At 56.7% G+C, this 18330-nt stretch overlaps 1 protein-coding gene and 1 long non-coding RNA gene across 2 annotated transcripts in view; one reads left to right on the plus strand and one right to left on the minus strand.

Moving 5' to 3' along the window:
• The window catches only part of LOC309607294 (uncharacterized protein), a 36854-nt gene extending 32898 nt beyond the window's left edge, over window positions 1-3956 (minus strand). Inside the window, exons 1-2 of the mRNA XM_082345682.1 lie at window positions 3661-3956; window positions 226-3207 (exon numbers count right to left, since the gene is read on the minus strand). The gene's annotated coding sequence lies outside the window, so the exon portion shown is untranslated. The remainder of the gene's footprint in view (window positions 1-225; window positions 3208-3660) is intronic.
• Window positions 3957-4157: 201 nt separating this feature from the next.
• The window catches only part of LOC309607020, a 146924-nt gene continuing 132751 nt past the window's right edge, over window positions 4158-18330 (plus strand). The window contains exon 1 of the long non-coding RNA XR_014232187.1: window positions 4158-5922. This is a non-coding gene — a long non-coding RNA (uncharacterized lncRNA). The remainder of the gene's footprint in view (window positions 5923-18330) is intronic.

Genomic DNA, 18330 nt, shown 5'->3' on the forward strand with positions numbered 1-18330 from the left:
CCTCCCCTGCCCTGCCCTGCCCTCCCCTCCCCTCCCCTCCCCTGCCCTGCCCTGCCCTCCCCTGCCCTGCCCTGCCCTCCCCTCCCCTCCCCTGCCCTGCCCTGCCCTCCCCTCCCCTCCCCTGCCCTGCCCTGCCCTCCCCTCCCCTCCCCTCCCCTCCCCTCCCCTGCCCGATCGCCAGGCTCCCGGGCTCCCGGGCTCCCAGAGGTCTCCAGTTTTCCCCACCTGGAAGTTCTCCAGTCTTGAGCTGGGTTACAAAGGGCACGGTTTTAAGGGCTCAGTCACAGCCGAGCTCCGTTCCCGGTGGGGGCGGAGTTGTTGCCCCCACCTCACCGTCCCCGCGACCCCTCCCCAGTAGAAATAAGGGAGGGGGATATGGGGCCTTGCCAGGAGTCTTGAGGCCGTGGTTGGCGGCGGGGGTGTCTTCGGCGCGCGCTGCTGGAGCCTGGAGGCTACCCCGAATTCCTCTTAGGGATTCGCCGCGACCGCCCTCTCTTGTCGAGTCCAGCACCTTTCGGCTCAGAGCAGGGGTCAGCCTTCGGGCTCAGTGACAATAGCAGGTGTGATGGCAAGAAGCAAGTCAATACGTCCCACCTTCCTCTCCGCACGCGCGTGTCTGCTGGCTCGCAGAGATAACGGGTGTGATTGGGGGAACGTTCAGAATCGCACCTGCAGGGCGGTTCGAGGGTCCTGGGGATGAGCACAGAGGCTAATCCCTGTGCCAGCGCCTGAGACTTGCAGTTTCCGGGGGACTGGGATGGAGTGGGAAGAGGAAGAAGGAAAAGGAGAGAAACCGCGGGCAGGAAGATGGGCCTCCTCTTCTGCAGCGCGCTTCTGCACTTGGGCAAATCTGGAACAGCCCCTCCGGCCCTTTCCTGCAAGCTGGAGGAACTGGCGCGTCTAGGGGGCTGTGAAGATGAGCAGCGTGGCGCATCTCACACCTCCACCCTCCAATTCCTGACAATCTTTAACTGCGAGGACGTGTTGGGAACCCTTTTGGCTTCCCGGCTTGAATCCGGCTTCCTCCTCTGCATAATTTGAGCTGCAGCTGCAGTTTAGGAGTTAGGGCGCGGGCCTGTGCAGTTTTAAAATGTTGCATTTCGGAGTGGACCCTGACATGGAGAGACGCGAGGACCTGCTCTTTCTGAACCAGCCGGGTGCCCGGAAACCTGGCTCCCAGCCACTGCCTGGCCTGCTCCGCGCCTGGGCCGCTCCAGCCTCCTTTCCTGGGCGTCCGCAAGGCCCTGTCTCCACGGCTGGAGGAAAACACTGATTTATCGGCAGGAGACTCCTCAACACTTGTGGGGGAAGGGAGGGGGGGAGAAGCCCCGCGACACGAAAAGTGCATTCGTGTCCAGCCCCCGCCCCACACCCGGACGGATTCTGCCCCTTTGGTCGAGGCCTTGTGGGCGCCCCGGCTTCAGCCTGGAGGCTAAGGAAGTCAGTGGTCGCCCCGAACGCCTCGGCATTTGGCGACTTCGGCCTTTGAACCGCGTCTCCACCGCGCGCGGTGCGCTGGCACCTACGCGGCGATGGCGACTCGGCCGTTTTTCCAGCACGGGCCGCGCCCGGCTCGTGCGCGAGACGTGGTGCCGCGCTACCCCGGTCCCCGCGCGTCCTCCCCTGCTCCCGGCTCCGCGGCCCGAGAGGTGGAAAGATCTCCTTAGTAAACTGCAAATCCGACAGCCGGCTGTGCTGGGCCCCGCTTCGGGTATAAAACTGGCCGTTGTGAAATGAGTGTCTGGCGCGCGGGAAAAAGGCGGGGTGCAGTTTACGAAGATCACCTTTCTCCTGCTCGAGCTCTGGATATTCGCCAGGAAAAGATCTTTGCGTTTGTGTTTTATAAGCTTCCTCGGAAGCAAACCTCCACTAAAGGGCTTGATTGTATTTCAAGTACTCGACTTATTATTGTTGTCGGTGGCGGTATTTGAACATGAAGGCGCAGAAATGAAGTCTTTGGGGAGCAGGTTACGGTTTTTGTTTTCAGGTTGGAGTTTCTGATGCCCCCTTATGCTGCTCCGCGGGTGGTTCAACCACTGTCTCCCCGAAACCCTTAACTCAATGGGCAGAAATGCCCCCGCAGGAAGCCTTCGGCTGCTTTCCTGACACCTCGCGGCTGCGGCCTGAAGGTCCCGCAGGCGACAGCGGTAATGGATGTTTGGTGGGACTGTCGCTGGCCCTCTCCGCCCCATCCCCTCCCTGACCCGCCAGCCGGGGTCACAATTCCCGGGGCCCCCGAGGGGTCTCAGCTCTGGGGAGGGGCGTGACGTCACAGCGATACGCAAAACAGGCCTCAGGGGCCTTAGCTGGAAAAGCACCAGGAAGGGAGAGGTGGCGAGCACTCCAGGAAATGCCCGATTCGCGGCATGGTGACACCGCAGGAAGAGGGGGAGGGGTGGTGTCTTAACGCTGGCCACCAGGAGCGGGAGGAGCTCTTTTTCTTCTCAATTCAAGAAAAACGGAATAGGGGTTGGGGAGGGGACCCCGCGAGTCCAGAAAAGGATTCCGGAGGGGCGGTGAGCCCAGCCCAAGGTGCAAGGATTGTCCTCCTGTCAGAGACCCCTCGGGAACTTTCCAGCGTCCCCCCAGCCCTGGCCAGCGACTCTCCCCGGACACGCGCAGGCCCTCACCGCCCGCTGTCCGGGCTTATCCGCGCCCCGGCTCTAGGCTCGGGAAGCTGGCCCGTCGGGGGGTTAGGGCCGGTCTGACCGGGAGCTTCGGGAGTCAAGAAAGGCGGGCCGCCCCTTTAGATGGGGCAGCCGGGGGGGGGGGGGCGGGGGGGTCTCTGCACGAGCGCAGCCTTCCCACCCCCTCGCCCTTCGCTGTCGGGAGAGGCATGGTATCTGAGAGTGCGACCTGAAGGCTCCCCGCTAGACTGAAGTCGCAAGCATTTGTAGCCACGTCTGTTTTGAGGTGTCTTTGAGCTATTTAGGTTTTTGTCGAAGTTCTCCATGTGGCCTCGTTTACGAAGACCTGAAGCCCCAGGGTGGGAGGCGATACGCGGGTGTCAGTGGCCGTTTTTCGTTATCAAACCCTCCGCCGGGCAGGAAGTGCTGGTCATCTGCAGAGGGAGGGACAGGGACCCCACGTCTGAGTGGCCAAGACTCGGGGCAGATCGACTTCTCTCTTAGCTGGGAGGTTTCTGAGTACAGGTTCTGTTAATGCAGTCTTCCTGATTCAGTCCCCTCCTTAGTAGAAAAATAATTCCTACGATAAATGAAAAGAGCGTTTGTTTTTTGATTGTTTTAAAGACAAAGTGATGTCCATGATTGAACGAATAGTACAGCTGCCCTCCTAAGGGCAGCCTCCACAGGAGGTTTATAGGATGGGGTCATTTAATGCCCCCCGAGTCCCCACGACGGGCCGTCCCACTAATTACTCTCACGGGAGGGAGTGTGCCAGCACCTGCTCGGGGTTCCCCCGGCTCGGACCACCTGTCGCCCTTCTGCAGGAAAGCCCGGTCTCCCAGAGCGTTTCTGGGACCCAGCACGAGCTGAGTACCAAGAAAGGGCCACAGGACTCGCGGGAAGCTTTACCCTCGGTGCCCGGCTACGCATGACTGGGGCTTTGTCCAGGAAGAGCTAGATGCAGATGCGAACTGTCCCCTGTCGTTAACCATCAAGGACAAAAATAAAATTTGTTAAGGGTGGATGAACATACAGGACTAGTTGCGCGCCTCGGTTTCTTCCCATCCGGGTCCCCATTAGACTGGGGCGCAGCCTGGCCTGGAAGGGGAGAGGCCCCGCCACTCCAGCTTCCGCCACTGGGTCTCATCCCGGGCGCGGCCGACGACCCGCGGGGCCCCGGGGTGCGCGGTGCGGGCATCACCGGATGCTGCGCGAGGGCGCCTTCTGCATCCACGCGTGGGCTCCGGGTGTCGGAGGAAAGGCCTTGGTGCGCGGACAGACCCGCAGACAGGCCGGCCCCACGGGCGGGGAAGGGCCGGGCGCACCTTGCGGCGGCGGGGCCTGGTCCCGCGGGCGGCGGGCTTCCGGCTCTCTAGCCCAGCACGGGGGCCCCATGCGCGGGGCTGCGCCCCCTCCCGCCCGGAAGCGGCCTGAGGAGCCTGAGTTCGGAAGCCCCGGGCCCTGGGACGCGCCGCCCGCCCAGTCCGTGCGCGTGGGGCGCGGCTGCCCTTCCCCCCAGGCCCTGGGGCGGCCGCGGGGCCCTCGGCCGGGGCCGCCGGCACCTGGCTCCGTCCCGCCTGCCTCCCGGGTCCTCGCGTGCCTCTGCACCTGGGAGCGCGGCCCGGTGGCCCCCGCAGGCTTCCCGCCTCGCCCCCGTGAGCGCCGGGAGGGGAAGCAGGGGAGCCGCAGGGCCACCCCCGAGGCTGGAACTCCGGGCTCCGGGGCGCAGGTCCCCGGCCAACCCGAGCGCCGCGGTGGGCTCCGACCCCCGCCGGCCCTGCACGCGCCCCGAGCGCCCCCTGCCGTCTGCGGCCGCCTGTGGGCGACCCGACGCTCCACCTCCCGCCGGCTCAGCCCCTCCGAGCGGCCCCCGGGAGGGGGCTCTGAGGAAGGGGATGGGGGGGGGGAGACCTCGCCGGCGGAGGGCCCCGCCTGGCTCCTGGCTTTCGCACCCTGCAACCTAGCCAGCTCCCCGGCGGGAAGAGTCCGGTCGGGAGGCCCCTTGGAGGGACCGGTTCGGACACCCAGGCACAGGCCTGGGCGCTTTTGTTCCCGGGACCCTAGGTGACCTGGTAGGACGCTTGCAGCCACCGGCCACATTCCTTCCTAGCGGCCCCTTTAATTGATGTGCACATTACAGAAAAAGCAGGGCCTCCTCATCAAGTAAATTACATTCTGGGAGATGTCAAGGAATGTATTTACTGGCAGCCAGGTTTGCCAATAAAAGCTGCAAATTAAGACCGCTGGTTTCCAGGAAAAAGTACTTCTGTTTTTTAACCGCTTCTTAGTCTTAATTATGAAAAACTGAACCTTCAAAGAACCGGTTTGGAGAACAGGGCGGGGGAGGCGGAGCTGGCGGCTGCGGATCGGTCCTCATCCCCACCGCGTTTCCATTCCAAGTCCCGCACGACGCGCGACGCACCGGACTGACCGCGGCGGAGCATCGCCGGCAGCAGCGCGAGCCGCTGGCGCGGGAGAGGGGTGTGCTCGGGTCAGCGCTATTTAGTTTGGAAACGAAGATATAAGAAAAGATAAACTATGGCGAATAGGGAGGCAAATTTCCACAGAATAAGTAGGAATAGATGTATGAAAGGAAAGGGGCCACGTGCGTAGTGTTCACTGTGGTCGCTCCCGTATTTTTTAAGGCCAATAGTGGAGTTGGGTTAAACTCTAAATTAAGGGCGAGAAACAAACAAACCCGGAGCTTACTTTTACCGAGGTCCCCTTTGGTTGGGGTCACAGAGACCCCAGCCGAATGAGAACATCTCTCCACGCCCCAAAGCTGGCCTCTTCGCGCGGACCCGTGCTCGGGGCAGCGCGTGGATCCTGGTGAAGGTGAACTTGTTGATGGGACAGCTCTCCGGTCTTCACCGCGGGCCCTCAGACGGCAGTGACTTCACTGGTCGTCCTGCCCAGCGTTGAGAGTAATCCTTTCATTTAACCCTGGTGTGGACGCTGTTATCTGCATCTTACACAGGAGGAAACTGGGCTTAGAGAGAGTGAGGGACTTGCCCGAGGTCACACACCGTCCCTCATGAATTTACCCTGCTGTGTCCTTGGCCCTAAGATGCCCTTTATGTTAAGGTACATCGCTTATGTGCCACCAAGAGAAGAAAACGTTGAACTATTAAACCTTGTCGGTGGTAAGTCCGATCTCAATTTCATGTTAAAATGTTCATTTCAGATCGATGGTACGTGGACTAATCCACTTAATCGACACATATATGGCGGTTTCCTTGTTCAGCGTTATCCCAGCAGCAGGATGCGTCGCCCCGGGCCGGACACCTTTGTGGAGGTAAATACTGGTAACTACGGGGAGAACGTCCATCCTCCTCAATGCCCGAGTCTACTGTGTGTGCAAATACACTTGTGCTGGGCTGGCGGAGCCACACACGTGTTCTAGAGGTGCTCTACTAGAGGCCCCTGCTGGTGCGTTTGCTCCTGGTCCTGAGTGTGATCTGGGCTCCTCTCCTGGATTTCCCTTCCATCTGGTTGCCCCCAGGACGATTCTCCTGGAAACAAGCAAAGGAAGGATGACCTGATCTTTAACGCCCACCCACCTTCATGGCCTGTCCTTATACGCTCAGGGGGACCAGCCAGGCAGGGCCTTGCAGGCCAGGAGAGCTCAGGACCCTGCTGGAAACACCAACACTTAGCTCTGCCCTCACGAGACCTGGCCGGGGGGGGGGGGGGGGAGGAGGGGGGAGAGACAGGGCAGCGGATGTCAGGTTTCAAGCCTGGCTGACCTTCAGGAGCCCGTGGGGGGACTGCCTGGCTGTCAGGCCACAGAGAGGGACACGGAGGCTCAGACCACCTACTGCTGAAAGTGGACGAGACCCAGCTCCCACCCAGCGCGTCACCCTGGCTCCTCGGCCGCAGTCCCACCCGGCCCCGGTGTCCAAGGCAAGGAGGCCGTTGGTCGAATCGGGTTGGGGTGGGGAAGGCAAGAGGTGGGTGGGAGCGAGGATGAACAGAGGGGCAGGGCCTTTTCCCTTTGCGGGAAAGAGTCCTTCCTCTGCCTGCCTGGGACTCCGTCTGGGCCTGGAAGATGGACCCAAAGGCTAGTAGTGCAGTAGGAAGAGCCAGGGGCGGAGCCAGAGGAGGCACGCCCACTTCAGCCAGGCCTGCGGGGGCGGAGGGGGGACCCTTTCCAGAGCAGGGGCTCTGCTCTCCCGGGGAACAGGGCAGCGAGGTGTGCTGGACCCCACCCAGGGGCCCCCCAGGCCAGGAATTCCTCTCTCTTCCCAGAAAGAGCCTGAAGTTGGCCCTGGCGGGTGCGTCCCCCCTGCTGGCAGCCACAGTAGGCGGTGGGCACCTTGGGCCAGACTCCCCGGGGACCCCGGCCCCCGCCGGCCCGCTGTGGCGACAGCCTGGGACTGTCCTGCTTCTCTTCAAGAGCAGCCAGCGTGGGTGTCTGGCCTCCCTGCCTGTCCCCGCTGCGTACGGAGGAAGGTCCTTTTAGAGGCCGGGCTGTGGTGTCCACACAGGCACACGCGAAATCCCGCACCGGGGCCTGTGTTTAGTCTGTCTTGCTGACGTCCTTCCTGAACAGATGGGAAGAGGAAACGCTTCTCTCGGCCATTTTTGCTTCGCCGTACCCGACTCATCCATCATTTTCTCACCTACCGTCCCGGGCGACCCAGTCTGCACCGACGGCCTCGCAGTGGCGGCGGCCGCGTCCCAGGAGAGGCTGCCACTGCCCACCCGCTGGCCTGGGCCTCTCCTGCTCCCTTTCGCACAAAGGTTTACATTATTGGTCATCCCTATGATGAAACAGGCTCCAGATTAGATAAGGTTAAATTACACTTTTATAAGGTGCCAGTATCGTCTTAGGAGACATTCTCTTTTTATTGGAGTGTGCGCTTGTAATAATAGTTTGTTTTTATACTTATCTGTCCTCTAAAGCAGACAACATATATACACACTGTGACTTATTAGGGAGAGGACCCCTCACTGCCCCATCAGTCACTTGCCAAGAAAGACCCGTTTGCTCCAAGTTGCTGCCTCCTGGGGGCCGGCCCAGTTAGCCAGGGGGAGCTGCCCTGCTCTGTGTGGTGATTCTGCATGGTGCCTGGTGCCTTCTTAAGAAACACCCCCTAGTAGTTTTCATTGTTTGCCGTTATGTGTCCTTGCTATCAAAGATGATTTGGTTGGTGTATTTGTTTTAGTAAGGAACCCGTCCAAAGGCAGGCAGACATGTTACTGGGAAAATGTTTTGGCAGGAGTCTGGCAGGGGTTTTACATAATAGGAAAACAAACGGGCCCACCTTCCTCACATCAAGGCAAATACAGCCACACATTTTGTGTAATATCGGTCACAGCGTCCACTGTCTGCGGGAGGTAGGTTAGTTTTCTAGTAAACATCACTGTCATTAGCGTCACCTGTTCTTTCTGGAATGGGCTCAGACTTACCCAGATTGTGATGCTTGGTCCATGTTAGCGTGTCTTTGGATATTTTAAAAGAGAGGGCTAGTGCGTTGCAATCACATTTCCTTTTACTTTTAAATGAATTTCGAAAAATCTGTGTTTCATATTTCTCCTTAGTTTGGCAGAGTTTGAATTTTCCTCGATTATGCATTAAATGAAGTAAACAAGTTTTTCTTACTCTCTTTTTCCTCCTCACTGTTGGTATGTCACCTTTCCTGATGATATCTCTATACCTTTGCTGGTTTCAGGGAGGTTCAATTATCAGATGGTGTTGACAGCCTGTTGTGGATCTCATGAAAGAGTTGTGTTACTTTCCAGCAGTGCCAAACATTTTCCAAGTAGGTAACCAGAAAGCATCCCCTAGCAGGTCACAGTAATATTAAATACAGGTCAAGTGCTGGATTCGAAGTTCTTGGTCATGTCGCTTGAAAAACAAATTTCTCTGATGTGTCTGGATCTGCTTTTCCAATATCAGTGTAACTTTCAGTTTTATCCACCAGACAAACAACTATTGCAAGTGTCTACATTAGGCAGAGAAAAAAGGGGATGGGTACATGATTTGTTCTTTGTCTTAGGAAAAGTTTGAATTGTGAACAGTTCACTCGAATATATGTCTTGATAGATTCAATTCATCCTCCTCCACTGTGCCCCACTTCTGACCATTTTATATTATATTTAAAATTGAAGATTAGCTGGGGTGGGGGAATGGCAGGAGAGAATGGAGGTGAGCTCAGAAAAGAAATCAAACGGGGGACCAAAATTTTGAAGAAGAGGTTTGATGGGTCTTTCGTGGAGACCACCTTCTGTTAAAAAGCAGAATGCCTGTGGTTATGTGACTCAGTCTGAGCCCCACTGGGGGCCAGGCTGTGCCGGAGACGCAGGGTGGGCCCTCTGTGCGCTGGCTGGACTTTTTTTCTTTTGGGGAGGGGGTAGGGTATTTTTGTTCAAGGATGCCTCCTCTGTTTTCTTTTTTAAAAGATACATGAACTCTAACACTTCAGTGCAAATTGCTTCTATGGCATCCATTTTCCTCTGTGCCCTGGGGAGGGGCAGGGATCTGGGGGGCAGTGGTGATGGAAGGGCTCCGCCTCGCCCCCTCCTACGGCAGGTCCAGTCTGGGGCAGCAAGATCAGCACCCTGGCATCTGACACCCTGGAACTGAGTGTCTGGGGAGCTGAGTGCAGCAAGAACCCAGGCTCTTGTCGGGAGACTCCGAGGGAAATGAGGGCTCCCCACCCAGTCACCCAGCCACCCAGCCACACACAGGCTCAGAGCAAATACTTACGCCTGGCAGAAGGTGGTGTTTGTACCAAAGTCAGGAACCTTCTGGGGCCTTCCTGCCGGGTGAAAGGCCGTGCCATCTGCTGGGGGGCAGGGGCCTGCAGCCCACCTGGCGGACGGTGTCCACCTAGAGCTGGCACTGGGCAGGGGTCACCCCCAGGCGCTGTGTCTGCGGGGCCCGCACCCTCTCCTGCATCGAGTGTGGGTGTTCTCTGCGAATAGTTTCCATCTCAGTGTGGAGTTAAACGTCTGCCTGGTCCAATTTCTGCCCACATTCGGTGTACACCATGAAAGGCCATTTTTCTTTTTGAAGCAGATCCAAAATAATACACATGATGAAGTGCAGGCAGGATGCCTGTGGAAAAAAGGAACTTCTCTCAATTATTTCATTGGAACGAATGGCTGAGCCCTGCAAGCAGCATCTGATGGAGGAGTGAACCTTCCCCTCTTCAAGCTGAGGCATCAGCCGCAGAGGGGAGCCCAGGGGACCCTGACGGTGGGGCCACCAGATCACCGGCCACGTGCCTCGAGCCGCAGCAGCTCCAGGCAGGCAGGCAGGTGGCCAGCACCAGTGCTGAGCTGTGCCTCGGTTTACTTTGTTTTCAAAGGAGAGAATAATGTGTCTCTTTTAACTTAAAAGAGATGTTTATAAAATGATCTCAATGGAGAACCTTTGAGAAAGTCAACTGTAAATATAGGACATGAAAGAACGGTGATTATAAATAGGAAATGAAAGAGCGGGTTGGGTCTCTGAGCTTCCAGTTAAGGCCACTGGACTTTCAGGTTTCTGCTCCGACCAGCACACGCTGACGGGAGTTGTGTGTTCAAGTGTGATTCTGCAAATGAAGAGCCCGACTGGCCGCCTCTCAGAGGACTGTCACAGCGGAGGGGCCTGCACGTCAGTGCTGGTGATGGAGTGTGTATGAGCCATCTCACTGAGCTTTAGAGGAAACAGAGAGAGCTACGGAATCTAGGGGAAAAGCCCTTTGTATATTGCAGTAGATATTAGAGTGTAGATATCCACAAATGACACAGTCCACTGCAATGTGAGTTGGGTTTAAACACAAGTGAGGTTTTTAACAATGCAAACTCTGAAGCAAAACCTTCGGAAGGAAACTAGATGCCCGTGGATGAGAACATCAACTTAATAGGGTCACGAAAAATCATCATTAGGAGCACCGTGCAGATATGAAATGGTGATGGTTCCTTTGAACAAAGAATGTCAAAGAAAATGCAAAATGGAAATGGTGGTTAGGGTAGTGGGGTGATGCTTTCTTCCATCTAAACCTTTCTTTGATGTCTGATGATACAGGTTTTAAATTATGAAGTGGGAAAATGGAATCTAGAAAAGCATTGTTTGCGATTTCAGATCAATCTAATCACATCAAGAGGAGCTTCTCCGGAAGCTGCTGGCGGCCGGGCCTGGAAATTCCCCAGGAACAAGTATGGGGCAGGCAGAGGGCCTCCTGGGAGGTATGGGAAGAGGGGGAAGTGGGTGTCGTGAGAGGTGTAAATGGCCCGAAGTAATTTGGTGAGAGGAAGAGATAAACAAGGGGCCCAACGCCCTGGGAAGGCGGGAAAGAGCCCCAGCTGCTCCCACCACCAGGGCATTGAGTTTCAGTAAAGCCCTTTATCTCCCTCTGCTCTGATGTTATCTCACCTTTAAAATGGTAAATCGTTTATATAACGTTTGCTGATTCCTGAAATGAAGGGGCTGCAAGTTAACGTGAAGACAAGTGGGGGCAGTGGGGAAAAGTTTGAGGGTATTGATTTCCCTCTGGTTCTGCCTGAATCTAATCTCCGAGCTTGTGGGGGGCCTGTGGGAAAGGGGGATGTGAGGGGAGGGCTGACTGCTCCTGGGCTGTTCTTCTGGTTTTCCTGGGCTGGGGTGTGTGTGTGTGTGTGTGTGTGTGTGTGTGTGTCCCTGCCTGGGAGGCTCCAGGGCAAATGGCTCTGGCTTCCCAGGGAGAGCAGGTTTTGGGGGGTGGGGGGTGGGGGACGCCTGGCTCCGGGCAGACGGGCTGTTGGGCATCCCCCAGAGCTGTTTCCCGGGTAGAAGGGCCCAGGCTCTTGTGTGATGTCAGCCTGAGACAGAAGAGAGGTTCTGAGGACAGCAGAGGCGGAGGACCTGGAAGTTTGCCGCAAGACAGCCAGTACAGTTCTGCTGCCCTTCCAGCATTCAGGGAAGAGGGGTCGTTAAAAAGTCCAGGACCAGCTTGTTTTAGACACGCCCAGTGCAATAACTGATGCTAGAGCTGGGGTTAAGCATTAAAGGTCGGTTCCATATTTTGTGTTTATTTTTTGCAAATTTAGTTGTTACGGGTTTTTGTGTATTGATGCCAAGTGTTCTCTCGTAGCTCCATAAACTCAGTTTGGAAGCTGGGAACCCACGGGTCTTAACCCGTTCCTGGCTGCAGAGGGACGCGTTCCCGGCGGAGCTTCCGATGTTCCTGGCGCGGCCGCGGGGCCGGGTGGAGCTCTGGCGCCATCGCGCGGCAGGAGGGGAGACTGCAGGCAGGACTCACCGCCCGGCTGAGTCTGGGTTTAAGGTTGAATATTTGCGGGTCAAGGGCCTCCCCAAGGGAGGCGGAAGGCAGTAGTCCCCTCGTTAGGGAGAAGGAGCCACTGAATTTCAAGTCACACTGGGGCCTGTTTTGGTGGGTCTGTTTCCGTAATGTGGGCAGAAAAGCCGTAAGTGAGCTGGAATCCCCTTGCTTTTCTACTTTGCTCCTTCCACGTGCAAATCCAAGAGTACCTGCGGGAGGCAGCCAAGGCCGGACAGGCTCCAAGTGTGTGCTGTGCCACCCAGCGCTGCCTCCTGCGCCCCTTCTCCCGCGCCGGCTCCGAAAACACGGCCGCCCCTCCTTAGAGCCGCCCCTAGAGCAGGCCGTTCCTGTGTGGGTCGGTGGGAGCCTGCGGGCAGGTCCAGGCAGACTTGTGTTAGAGGCGGCGTGAGCGCGCTCCCCAAACCCCTCTGACCCCAGGCACCGCTGCCAGGTCCTTGCCTGGGGGCCGGCGCTCACCGCAGCGGGCTGTCCGGGGGCATCCGAGGGGCACCCGAGGGGCACATCCTCCTCTCACCCGACGCAGCACTGCTTTCTGAATTCAGGGCGGACCTGGGGCACCAGTGAATGACCCAGTGGGGGCCCTTTACCCGGGCGGGGGTTGCTCCCTGGGGATCCCCCCGATCCAGCCAGCTGGGCAGCTGAGGATTCGGACGTGTCACCTACCTACAAATCCAGCCCTTGGGAAACCTCAACTACGAGGGGCCATGGGTGGCCAGGTTAGTTAATTCAAATAATGATTTTAATATGATGATTAATATTTGATGATAATTACGAGTATTGCTATAGTAACATGAGTAACAGTGAAGTTAAGTAACACAGGTGTTCATAGCTGTCTGGAAGGATGCCTGGACGCCGGGAGGCTGTCCCTCGCCGCTGCGTCCACGAGTCCGTCTTTCTTGGACCTGGTTCGGAGCACCCTCGGTGATGCGTCTCAGGTCGTCGCCCTCCTCCGCCGGCCCTTCCTTGCCTCGTCCACTTTGCCCAGTGCAGGGGCTCCGCCGGGGGACTGTCTGCCTCGTGGGGCGGCCGCGCTGTTGGTGGGGAGCACGGCCGCCTGGACCGAGAGGAGGATGGAGTCGGTAATTTGATGTCTCCCGAGAGAAGGGGGGCTTCTGCCGAAGATTTTCAGGGCGCACATTCTGAATTTTCACTTCTAAGTCCCAGGCCGTGCTTTGGTATCAGAGGTGGCGAGGACGTGGGTGTGGTGGCCTAGATGATCGTGACTGCGGAAGCACGCGCGGGTCATGACCATTCAGGAAGCATCTCCTGGGTCCCTGGCCCGCTCGGGCCGCCCTCACCGTGTCCCAGGCGTGGGGGTGCCCGGCCATCTGTCCTTCCCTCCGCCCACGGCCCCGATGCGCCCTCCGCGGGCGCGAAGGCTGGATGCGCAGCGGGGACAAGCCTGGTGGCCCCGGCAGGTGGAGACGCCCCTGGGTGCCGGGAGCTGGGTGAACGGGCTCCGAGGGCATCTGGCGCCCCGGGGACGCGGTTACCTCCTGGCAGGCGCGCCCTGCCCGGGCACTGCCCGAGCGAGGTTGCGTAAAAAGCCTTTATGAGCCGGGGAAAGTGTGCAATTTGTTCTGGAAGAACGTAAAGCTCATTGTTTTCCCTCGGCTGCCGGTTGCTCTCAGCCCCGTCCGTCTCCTGGGAACGCTCGCTCCTGCCCTCACTTCCACGGGCTTCGGGAGGAAGCTTCCAGACCACGGAACTCTCGTCCTTCAGAAACGAAAGGGAAAATAGGGCTTTCCCTCTTTCCTGTGATTTTCAAAAAGGGGTTTCATGAAGGACGAACTCCTGACAAGTTTCCTTGGCATGGCGGCCCGTATAGAATTCGTAACACGCGTAGAGTTTACTCAGAAGCCTCGGGTGCCGTTCAGGCGGAGCCCTCAGTGCAGGCCCCCCGCGTCTCCATCCTCGTGGGCTCACGGACCTCGTGGCCGCCGAGCCGGGGGCGCGGGCAGCGGCCTCCCGCCGGCGCGGCTTCCCCGCAGGCTCTCCTCGTGGGCGGGGGGCTCGGGCCGCAGGTCGGGCAGCTGCGAGAAAGCTCCTAGCTGGGTGACCTGCCCCGCAGCGCTGTCCTCCTTGGCCTGACCGCCATTTCTGGTGCCTTCATGTGGCTTTTTGCTTTTTTCGAAGACAGCAAAACAGAAACATTAAAAAACTCGTATCACACACACACACACACACACACCCCTGGATTCGCCTGTGGCAGCCACACGTACTTCGCGGCCCTCAGTTACCAAGCAGGTTCAGGGCGCAGCAAGACGAAGGCCTGTCAAGTCAGGAGATGCCTCTTCCTACCACGGGGTCCCAGGACCCCGGGAACCTGCCTCTGTTGAAGCTTCAAAGGAAGCAAGCAAGCCCTCCGCTGCCCCCTCACCGCTTCTTCCCCCGAGCAAAGTCTTTTTATTTTCTCTGTCACGTCTCCCCCTTCGCCTCCGGAGAAGCAGCAGCGTGTGCGGCCGGTGGGACCGCCAGGCTGGTGAAGGGACCTACCTACCAGGGGCTTCCTCCCCAGGAAGCAGGACGCAGGGCCCGCTCCTCGGGACGAACGTGCCCACAGAGCCTGGGCGTCGCTTGGCTTGGGACCGAGGTGCACGCTGACACGGAGGTGGCCACAGGTGCCTCGGGTACTGTTCATGGGGTTGCAGCAGCCTCGCTGGGCTTCCAGAAAATTCGTCCGAGGTGGAAAAGCTCCTCCTGAGGCTGATGAGGCTGAGGAAGCGGACCTGGGCCTGTTTCTCTCGAGCTCCCTGTGTGTTCGACAAGCCGAGCAGAAGCCCTCCTGAATCTCTTCGCTCCTCACAAACACTGAGCCCCGCTCTCAAAATCGCCCAAGGATCTTTCCATTAGTTCAGAGGAAAAATGTGCCATTTCAGACTCAGAACGTATCTCTTTATAGCTGTAGAATCATCGCGTCATGGAAGAAGCACGCGGTACCTGGGGGCTGGGGGTGCCTGACTGTAAAGGGCTTTTCTGGGTAGTGATTTTCCACTGAACGTACTTTAAATCAGCCTTCTTTGACTATAAATTTCTATTCATGGGCTGAGTCTAGAAGCATGTAGGTTTTAAAAGACTGAGCAAAATTAATCTTGCTGAGGGTTGTGTGTGTGTGTGTTGTGCATGTGTGTTGGTGTGTATGTTGGTGTGCGTGTTGGCATGTGTGTGCTGGTGTGTGTGTGTGTTGGTGTGTGTATGTTGGTGTGTGTGTGTTGGTGTGCGTGTGTGTGTTGGTGTGTGTGCATGTGTGTTGGTGTGTGTGCATGTGTGTTGGTGTGTGTGTGTGTTGGTGTGTGTGCATGTGTGTTGGTGTGAGTGTTGTGTGTGTTGGTGTGTGTGCGTGTGTGTCGGTGTGAGTGTTGGTGTGTGTGCGTGTTGTTATGCATATGTTGGTGTGAGTGTTGGTGTGTGTGTTGGTGTGAGTGTTGGTGTGTGTGCATGTGTTGGTGTGTGTGTTGGTGTGAGTGTTGGTGTGTGTGCGTGTGTTGGTGTGTGTTGGTGTGTGTGTGTTGGTGTGTGTGTGTGTGTTGGTGTGTGTGTTGGTGTGTGTGCATGTGTTGGTGTGCGTGTGTTGGTGTGTGTGCATGTGTTGGTGTGTGTGCGTGTGTGTGTTGGTGTGAGTGTTGGTGTGTGTGCGTGTGCATGTGTTGGTGTGTGTTGGTGTGTGTGTTGGTGTGTGTGCATGTGTTGGTGTGTGTGTTGGTGTGTGTGCATGTGTTGGTGTGTGTGCATGTGTGTTGGTGTGAGTGTTGGTGTGTGTTGGTGTGTGTGCGTGTGTTGGTGTGTGTGTGTTGGTGTGTGTGCATGTGTGTTGGTGTGAGTGTTGGTGTGTGTTGGTGTGTGTGCGTGTGTTGGTGTGTGTGTGTTGGTGTGTGTGCGTGTGTTGGTGTGCGTGTGTTGGTGTGTGTGCATGTGTTGGTGTGTGTGCGTGTGTGTGTCGGTGTGTGTGTTGGTGTGTGTGTGTGTTGGTGTGTGTGGGGAGAGAGGGCACTGGGGCTAAGGAAGCAGGAGTAGAGACTTGAACTTTTCTTCCTTCAGAACCACGCCTGGGCCACGTGGCGGCCTCGAGGTCGGCTGCTCTGACCTTGAGCTTCTCCCCGGGACCAAATGGCTCCTCCCGGTCAGCAGGCGCGCGGTGCGGTCAAGGCAGCCACGCCGGCTGCAGGCATAGTAACATGGCCCCGTCAAGCGACGGCCTCCTGGATTTTCCTTTAGAGAAAAGGGCGAGGTTACAAGGTCTGAAAACCAGTCTGATGACATCATCAGATCTTTTAAGGCTGTTTGAAGTCACAGTTGCCCTTGATCATCATGATGTTACAAATCCAGTAGATCGCAACTTAAAATGAGCCCAGACAAGAGCAACAGTTCAGAGCAGCAGACCTGAGACGTGAATGAAGTTCTGCCTTTCAGGGCTTCCGCCAGGAATCAAGAGAAAGCTCTGAAGGTACGAGAGAGTCTCGCTTGGGGCTGAGTCAGCAGGCTGGCCACGGACGGCACTCAGTGCGTTGCCCTGCGTCCTCTGCCGGCAAGGACCGGAGGGCACCCGGCTGCTGACCCAGGGGCTCTGGCTTCATCCAGGGCTCACCAGCAGGTTGGAGGTGGGCTCCTGGCAGCTTGCTCACCTTCGGAAGTAATCCTGCTCAATCTCTGAGACCTTTTCTTGAAGGAAACTTTTCTTCCTGCTTTTCTCCCAAATATATCAGGGTCCATTCTCATCACTGGTGATATTCAGCTCTGGAACGTTGCCGCCACGGACTCTGAATTAGAGACACTGACCAGGGCTCCTGGGGAAACACAGGGTCAGGTTTCTGTGAGCCTCTGGTCACAACATTTTCATCAACTGATTAACAGAGGACCTTGTTTTACGTGAGCTTCTGTTCAGAGACACCTTATTTAATACTTATTGTTGATTCTTTAACGCTGAGCTCACGGCCCACAGCACCGTGACTCAGACCTGGATGAAGTTCGTCCAATACACGCAGTTGAGGAACGTCACGGCCTTCTTGCCCTTAGGAGGACGAGACGGCATTCATCACCCTGCTTGGGGGCCACTGTAAGCAGCACAGAAAAGTGGAAATGGGCCACTGAAGAGGCCACGAAAAGACAACTCAAGTTCTTTACTGCCCTGTGCATGTCCATGAATGGCAGTGGAAACTCTGAGAGTATTGATTTGGGGTCACAAATAAATTTCAGTGAGTAGGAGAATTCGCAAATACAGGCTCTGTGAATAATGAGGATCGACTGTAAATCGGTGAAACCAACGGGCATTTTTAAGATCTGTTGATTCTGGGTGATGATTATGATCTAGTCATTTAATTGTTGGTCTTATCAAAGCAAAGATAATTCACATTTTAAGAATTATCTGCATTTATATAATGTTTTCTTAATAAAGACGCCAGACTTTGAAAACAGCTCTTTTCCCTTCTCTCCCTTGAAGCAGCAATCTCTCTTCTGTCTCGCCTTCATACCGCTGTCGGGAAAGTTGCTTGTCAAGCCCCCCACGTTTCTGGCTACGACTGGCACTGGTGTCAGCCTCATCTGCTGTCACCAGTGGCAGTGTGTTGGCGTGTCCCAGAGAACGAAGGTTGTCAGCGTTCAGCTGTGGAACATGAGGGTCTTCAGTGTCCTAGAAGCAGTGAATTATTTCACTGGGAGGTGGTGTTTTTGGCCTTTGGAGCCGTGTTGGGAGAAAACACTTCAAGTAAAGGATCCCTTTCTGGTGTCCTTTTTATATTTTCATGACAAGGATGGCTTGTCCTGTCACTTCTCCAGAGTGAGATGATGAAACTGTTCCCCTTGGGCACCATCCCTAAAGTGAGTGCCACAGATCACTAGTCATCTGGATCGTGCGGTTGGGAAATTCTGTGCAGAGTCAAGCTTGTTTCTCCTCCGCAGGCCTTCTCAGAACCTTTAGCTGCTAAAGCACATTTTGAAATCCCATGAAGTGCGTGTGTGCCCCACACAGGTTGACCGTGGAATTATCTCCCAGACCACTGTTCTCTGGGTTCCCTCTTGGGAAACACTTCTGTGGAGGCTGGACCGGGCCCAGACTACACGGGGTGCGTCTAGGGTGGATACGGGGCAGCTGGTGCGTGGGCTCTGGTGCTGCTTCCACGTGGAAAGAGGCCGCCCACAATGGGACCAGAGCCCTCTTTCCTGTCGTCTGTCTATTCTGTTGGGGGATGGTTTCCTGGTGTTTAGGTGCCGAGATGGATGTGCTGTGCCCTGTGATTTTGCAAGAGGCGTTTGTCAAGCCCTGACTGTGAACGGGCACTGAGAGTGGGCGATGCGGAGAAGAATGGGGCTGAGAGTTGCCAGAAGACGAGAGAAACTCTGGGGACTCCTTTGATCTTGCTTTGCACCCGGCATTGATAATCATCTCAACCTCAGTTACCAAACACAGGTATTTCAGGCTCTGTGAACCCCGC

The sequence above is a fragment of the Balaenoptera borealis genome, assembly GCF_965194805.1.
Source record: "Balaenoptera borealis genome assembly, chromosome: 12".
NCBI lineage: Eukaryota > Metazoa > Chordata > Mammalia > Artiodactyla > Balaenopteridae > Balaenoptera > Balaenoptera borealis.